Below are 8,396 nucleotides of genomic sequence, written 5' to 3'. Positions count from 1 at the left end.
GTAAGTCTCCCAAGCTCAGGGCCCCCTCCTGTATCACAACCTTCTGCATGTGCAGGCATCCAGGTAAGTCTACCTTCATCGCCCGCAGGGGACTTTGGGCACATGTAGCACTGGTGCAGACCTGTTGCTCTGGCTACTGCTTTTGCTGCGAGTGTAAAGTCCTTTGTCTCTCACTCAGGAGTCTTCTGTCTTCTGCCAGGATCTGTCAACCTGTGGCAAATTAACTTGTGAACTTGCAAGTAGGATAAAATCTCAGACCCTCCACTGTCCTTGACACACAGATTTAAGTACATCATGCCTCTGTTTCCTTTGGCTTTAAGATAAGGGACAAGTTAGCCAACATGGTCTTCCAGGCCCTGACTGGCCCGGCCCTGCCTACCTCTCCAGGTTCTTGTGCCACTTTCCCCCACATCTCTCTGCTCTTTAGTCATATGAAGGAAGGAAGCAGTGGCTGATGTGTGGCACTTGCCTGATGGTTACAAGCAGGCCTCAGTGTTGCTGACAACATGTCCTGCTACTCACGGCTAAGCCCTGTTGTTCTCCTGTTGGACATAAACAACCAAATCACCCAACCCAAACTCAACTCCCATAATAAGTCCTTTCTAACGTGATCTTCCTGGCACATATTCACGGTTCCACACGTCATTCATTTCTTTGCTGCAATGAGTAGTAAATACAACTTAAATTTATCTCCCTGTGTATTCCTAGTGTTCTTTGGCTAGAAGGCATTAACATATACAATGTCAGAAGTTCTTTCAGCTTATCAAACATGCCAATTTCTTTCCTGTCACAGGGACTTTGCACATACTGTTCTGTCTGCCTGGAATACTGTTCTCCTCTCCTCGTTTCCCTTGCTAACCTCTCCCTATCCTGAACTTGTTGGCATAAATTTTGCTTTCTATAGAATGTTTTCCTGACTTTCTGAGCAAAGTTTGGTTTTATATTCTGATAGCACCATGTATTTTTCCTTTATGCACATGTGTCATAATTTATAGCATTGATATATATTTGTTACTTTTAATTTTTTTATATCTAAATATAGATACCCATCTTCCTTGCTTATTACTATTATGCAATATCTGTCAATAGGCCTGGTACATTGTGGGGACCCAATAGACACCATTTACTTATTCTACAAATGATTTTTTTTGCCTACTCTTTGCTGGTTACTATTCTATGATCTTCAGATCCAAAGGTGAAACAGATAAAATCATGGCCCTAGTGGAGATTACATTTCTGCCAGGGAAGGAAACAATATAAGAATTATACAAGTCCCTCCAAACATATTTATTGAGAGCCTGGGAGATATAACGCACTGTTCTAAAAGCTAGCGATGCAGCAGAGTACAAAATCAATATAATTTGTGCCCTCAAGATGAGGCTAATTTGATAAGATTTGGCATGAAATAAAATGTGATGTGGTCATAGAGAATGGAGGAGTGCTCCCTCCATTTGATGTGGCAGACAGGAAGGTCTCTCTGAGAAGGTGATATGTGCTCAGAGTACTGTGGAATAAATAGGAAATGTAGTTATTGATCATGTATTTTGATGGTCATTTTATTAACCTTTTTTTTCCAAAGAAAATGGAGAGCAATAGGAGGTTGTTGAGCTGAGTAGGTGATTTAACTTACATTTTACCAGGATTTCTCAGCCTATTGTGAGGAGTACTGACACAGGAGTGAGAGGTGAGAGACAAGAGTGATAACAAGAAAATTAGCTAAGAGGCTACTGAAATTATCCAGGTAAGAAATGATGGTGTCTTAGATCATGATGCTGTGGCACATATATCTGAGATGGACCTGTCATATTCATCTTCAAAATGATACTTGCCATCCAATTGAGAAGAATGTGTTTAACTGACAACAGTTAGCTCTCTGAGCCTGCCTTTGCTTTCCAACTGAACTCCTAATCTTCTCTGGTGGCCCCCACCCAGTAACTGAACAAGACAGCGGTAGACAAAGTCAGGTTTCTTACTGGGTGGGCTTCCCTTGTGGCGCAGTGGTTGAGAATCTGCCTGCCAATGCAGGGGACATGGGTTCGAGCCCTGGTCTGGGAAGATCTCATATGCCACGCAGCAAGTAGGCCACAATTACTAAGCCTGCACGTCTGGAGCCTGTGCTCTGCAACAAGCGAGGCCGAGATAGTGAGAGGCCTGCACACCACGATGAAGAGTGGCCCCCGTTTGCCACAACTAGAGAAAGCCCTTGCACAGAAATGAAGACCCAACACAGCCATAAATAAATAAAAATTTTTAAAAAAAGGATTCTTACTGGTTGACTCCCAGCCACCGTCTGAGCAAAGTGGCTCTACAAGGGCTTAACCATTTCCACCAAACATGGGCTCCTCTAACAGACAATATTTGCCCTAGAGCTCTTCACTATGCTGAGAGAGATTTCTCCAGCTCTGCATCATGGTTCAAAGGCTCTCTCTGCTCAATCTTTGTTCTTCCCTTTCATTTCACAGGTGTTACTCCCGGTGGTGGTTAATTTTGTGTGTCCAGGGGTTCCCGGACATTTGGTCAAACATTATTGCTGGATGTGTCTGTGAAAGTGTTTCTGGATGAGATTAACATTGAATTGGTGGACTGAGTAAAGCAGATTGCCCTCTCTAATGTTGGTGTGCCTCTTCCAATCAGTTGAAGACCTGGATAGAACAAATGGAGTAAGAAGGAACTCTTCCTGCCTGCCCATTGAGCTGGGACATCAGTCTCTTCTAGCTTTTGTATTCAACCTGAAAAATCAGCTTGTTTCTGTTCATACATGTGATAAATAGCAAAACTGAATTTGAATTCAATTATATTTGACTCCAAAGCTTATGCCATTTACCTCTATATCCTTTCAGTTTGGGCTTAGGTGGTTGGAAGGTGGTGGGCTGTCTTTAATAGATACATTTATTTAGGGTAATTCTTAAATCATAAAATGACACAGGAAGTATTCTTGCGTCTTCTATTTTCTGGAAAAGATTGTGTAAAATAGTGTTAATCATCCTTTAAATATTAGGTAGGCTTGTCCAGTGAAACCATCTTGGCATGGAGATTTCTTTTTCTAGAGCTTTTTAATCACAAATTCAATATCTTTCATGGTTATAGGGCTAATCAGATTATCAGATTATGTATACTGTCTTGGTTGAATTTTGGCAGGTTGTGATTTTTGAGGAATATGTCTTTGTCTTCTAAGTTGTCAAATTTATGAATGTAAAATTATTTGTACTATTCCATATTATGTTTTTAATTATGTAGAATCTTTAATGATATTCCCTATTTTATTCATGGTTTTGGTGATTTGTGTGTCATCTCATTTAATTTTTACTATTCTAGCAAAATGTTTACCAATGTTATTGACTTTTTCTCAAAGAACTTCTTTTTGTTAATACTTGCATTATATATTTTTTCTGTGTTTTCACTTTACCTATGTCATTGAGTTTGAAGTGAGTTTCTTGTAAACAGCAGCATTTGTTATTTTGTCACAGGTTCTTGAGGCTCCGGTTTGTATTTAATCTACTTCTATGTTCAGATTGAATAAATTCTCTTGATATGTCCTTGATTCACTGATTCTGTCCTTTCTTCTCCACTGTACTATTGAGCTGAATTTTCTTATTTCAGTATTATATTATTACTTACTGAGAGTTCCTAATTTTTCATTTAAGAGAATTTCAAATTGCTTGTGGAAGCATTTTTTGACAGCTGCTTTAAAATTCTTATCAAGGGGGTCTCAGGCCCTGTGGATGAAGAGGGTTCCTGGGTGGATCTGCTTGTCGTGGTAGGAGCACTCTGGAATCTGCCACCCTGTTGCCTCTTATCTCCTGTAGGGGAGGGTAGGCCAGTAGGGAAGAAATTCATTTTCCCTGGCTGCTTATTATCAGCAGGTCTCCTGATAAATCCTCCTGGCCATTGCCACCAGGCTCCACTGGGTGTTGGTGATGGTATTTCTATTCACCTCAGGAGAGAAATAAGCCTACCTGGGCTTTCTGCTGCTGATAGGTTGGAGTTTGGGAAATGCCAGGCCTGGTGTGTGTGTGTGTGTGTGTGTGTGTGCGTGTGTGTGTGTGTATTGTGGTGGTGGTGGTGGGGTTGTCATAAGACACTCTGCCACCATGCTGTTCCCACAGTCCTGGGGCCCTAACTAGCTTGCCTTCCTCTTTCCACCTTTCAGAGTTCTCATTTAGTTCCTTCTTGCATTATTTCCAGAGTTTATAGTTAGAAGGGAGGAGCAGGAAAAAATGAGTCCATGGCTGCTCACTTATACCATTTTTAGAATTCCTTTTTTTTTTTTTTTTTTTTGCGGTACGCGGGGCTCTCACTGTTGTGGCCTCTCCCGTTGCGGAGCACAGGCTCCAGACGCGCAGGCTCAGCGGCCATGGCTCACGGGCCCAGCCGCTCCACGGCATGTGGGATCTTCCCGGACTGGGGCACGAACCCATGTCCCCTGCATCGGCAGGCGGACTCTCAACCACTGCGCCACCAGGGAAGCCCAGAATTCCATTTTTATTTATCTGTAGTGTTTCTGAGTGTATCTCTCTGTATAGATTTTTAGTTATTGTTCTAAGTATTACATTATACACTATACATATTATTCCATTATACATTGTAGGTACATTACTTATCACAGTCCACCCATGTCTTCATTTTTTAGTTTAAGTAAAGTGTAGAAAACTTTCCAGTTTTTAAGTCCCTTTGCTCTCCCTTATTATAATATAATCATCTTAAATATTTCTCTACATACTTTGTGAACCACTTAAGACAATGCTATAATTTATCCTTCAATTCCTAAACATAGTTTAGAAAACTAAAGAGAAAGAAAGTCTACTATATGTACCCCTAATTTTTCTCTTTTTGCTGTTCTTTCTTCCTTCTCAATGTTCCAAGACTCCTTTCATCATTTCCTTTCTATTTAGAAAAATTGTTTCTAGCCATTCTGTTGGGAACAAATTCTCTTAAGTTTTCCTTCATCTGAGAATGTCTTCATCTCCTCCTTTTTTCTGACAGATATTTTCTCTGGATATAGATTTTTATGTTAACAGTTCTTTTCTTGCAGCACTTGAAAAATGTTTTACCACTTCCTTCTAGCCTCAGTGTTTATGATGATAAATCTATTGCCAATCTAAATTGTTTCTTCCTTATGTATAATGCATCACTTCTCTCTTGCTGCTTTCAAGAATTTTTCCCCCAAATTTGGGAAATTTTCTTCCAATATTTCTTCAAATACACTCACAGTTCCACTCTTTTTCTCTCTCCTGTGAGTCTCTTATGACAAGAATGTTAGGTATTTTGTAATAGTCCAAGTACCTGAGGCTCTGTCCTTTTTTTTTCAGTCTCTCTCTCTGTTCATATTAGGTAATTTTATTGTTCTATATTCAAGTTCACTTATTCAGTTCTGTCTTCTCTATTCTGGCTCCGAGTCCATCCAGTGATTTTATTTTGGTTTTTGTATTTTCAGTTTTAAAATTTCTATTTGAGCCTCCTTTATGTCTTCTATTTCTTTGCTGATACTTTATATTTCTTTGCTGAGATTTTCAACCTTTTTTGTTTCAGGTGTGTTTGCAATGCACATTGAAACATTTATATGAGGGCTGCTTTAAATACTTGTCAGATAATACCAATATCTGTGTCATCTCAGTGTTGGCACATGTAGATTGTCTTTTCTCATTCCAGTTGAGATTTTCCTGGTTCTTGATATGATGAGTGATTTGTGTTGTATTTTGGACATTTTTTGTAGCATGTTATGAAGACTCTGGATCTTACTTAAATCCTTCGTTTCAACAGACTCCCTCTGACACCATACAAGTGGGAGAAGGGGAAGTGCTGCTTTATCATTGCCAGGTGTATGTGGAAGTCTAGGTTCCTCACTCAGCTTCCCTTGATACCCAGGAAGGGAGGGGCTCCTCGTTACCGTTAAAAGGTGGACAGGAGTTCAGGCTCCCTACTTGGCCAACACTGAGACTACCCTATCTGTATGTTGTGGGGCACCTCATTACTGTTCCCTGTATGGCCTCTACTGAAACCACAGGGGAATGCTTCCTTGTCACTGGGTGAGGATAAATGTCTCAGCTCCCCACTGGGCTTTGTCTGAAACCACTCTGATTCAGGAAAAGACATGCCTTGTTACAGCCAGGTGAGAATGGAAGTCTAAGCCCTCCACTCAGCCTTTATTGACCAAGGGGTGAGGTAAGGCCACATTATTTTCCATGATGTTTGGCTGGAGTAAGGCAATAATTGCCTTAATTTTCCTGCCTTGTTATGCTGATGCTTGTTATCTTTTCCCAGTTCTTTGGCTACAGAAATAAGGCTTTTCTTGAAAATGTACCCATTGGCATTTCTGGGTTGCTAGATTCTGTTGTACCCAGTCTTGGATATATGAGACAAAAGAAAAAAAATTTAGGAACTCACTGCTGTGTTGTACTTCATGTCCTGAGGTTTCTAGCTGGTCTGATTTCTTCTTTTCGCCTATCAAGTGTAAGGCTTTTAGCTGTTCTTAGTGGAAAGAATGAGAAGTGTGTCTACTTTATCTTGTCCCATAAACTGACAGGTGATTTCTAATGAGAATTTTAGTTTGCAAGTGGATCAATAATTTATATCTTTGCATCAGTATGTTCTCTTCATATCTACAATGGAAAAAAGTCCTAATGAGAAGGTTTCCTTGGCGCACAAGTAAGAGTCATAGTTCTTATGGGTTATGTCAATGAACCTAACATACTCATCGCTCCTACCAAAGGAATTAAATGTTTAAATTTTCTTCTTAATATACTATTTGCTGGACTCCATACTGACACCCCATTCCCTCTTTGTTTACTAGCTTTTCTACAGCCTGTGTCCAATATAGTCTATTAGATTTCAAGTTTCTTGGATTCTAGCCTATGCTTTTCATATCGTACTCGTCATTTTCATGGATCTAGGCATTGCTAAACTACTTCAGACACAAATTTGTAGACACGGTTGCAAATACAGCATACATAGTAGTCCATGATACATTATATAAGAGCATTTTGGTATCTGAATAATACATGATAAATTTTTAAAATGAAGTTAATATACCTTAATGGCATGATAAAATGACTTCATAAGTTTAGAGAAAGATAGAACTCAATTATCTAAAGTTCTTATGATCACTAACTTTAAAATATCATAACATGTTAAAGACGTTTAAGATGGCATATAGAATTGTACAGTGTAGGCCCATGCACCCACCATCCTGCCTAATAAATTAAACTATACTAATGCTAATGTTTTGTGTTCTTTGAATCATTATTATGGTTCTGCAAATTTTGAGTACAGAGTAAGGAACATAAGAGTTGATGTCGGGCCTAGGATCTAGTCCAAGCTTTACTATTCACTAGTTAATTGACCTAGGCAAGTCACTTAACCTCTTTGACACTCAGTTTCCTCATCTGTAAAACGGGTAGGGATGGTGCCTATTTCACAAGGTGGTTGTAACAGTTAAATTAGATGATTTTCTTAGTTAAGATGTTTTATCCAGTGCCTGGCACCCAATAAATGTAGTTTCTATTGTCATTTTTGTATCATCCCAAGCAGTGCGAGGAAAACAATAGTGAGTAGGCCATTATTCTAGTCTTCAAGGAGCTTGTCAAAAAGTAAGAAGGATAAATTGGATACAAAAACAGCTACTATAAGAGCTGTGGTAAGATAAATACCACAAGGGTAGGATTGCCAAAATGCTGTGAGAGTTCAAAGGTTTGGAACATGGTAGCTGATGTCAGAATTTTGTACCCAATTGTTACATGTGTGATTTTGTTAACACTGAGGTCTGGATATACAGCATTAAATCTAGGAGGGCAAGTATGCTGCCACCCCCCTTCTTATATCCATGGGCAGACACTACTTCTTGATCTCAGATATGGCCTTAAAATTTTCTTGACATACTGCCTCAAGTCATCATTATTAATCAGCTGGAGTTGTCCCTGAAATAGCGTAGGTACCTAAAGTATGATGCTCCTGGGAGGACATCAAGAAGAAAGGGACATAGGCTAACAGTGCCAAATAGTAGAAGCAAGAGATAGAAAGGTATTAAATTTTGAAGAAAGTCGTCATTGGTGAATTTTGAGAGACACATTACATTAAATTGGATCCATAGTAAAGGTCATAGAGTTTGGAGCTTGAAGTGGATAGAGTTAATGGCCATTGGTGTTGTGGGTATCAAGGAGCTTTGAGGCTAAATTTGGATGGGTAATCCAAATAAATGTTGAAGTTGCCCATGAAGACAGCAGAAATTGCAGTGAAAAACAAGAACTGACTACAGTAGTCCCACCTTATCCAAGGTTTTGCTTTCTGTGGTTTCAGTTATCCAGAGTCAACTGCAGTCCAAAAATACTAAATGGAAAATTCCAGAAATAAAAAATTCAAAAGTTTTAAATTGCACGCCATTCTGAGTAGCATAATGAAAT

The sequence above is a fragment of the Delphinapterus leucas genome, chromosome X (genome assembly GCF_059928025.1).
Source record: "Delphinapterus leucas isolate spDelLeu-1000000601 "Yukka" chromosome X, BTC_Dleu_Yukka2, whole genome shotgun sequence".
In the NCBI taxonomy this organism is placed as follows: Eukaryota; Metazoa; Chordata; class Mammalia; order Artiodactyla; family Monodontidae; genus Delphinapterus; species Delphinapterus leucas.
Note: the sequence above shows the minus strand (reverse complement) of the source record.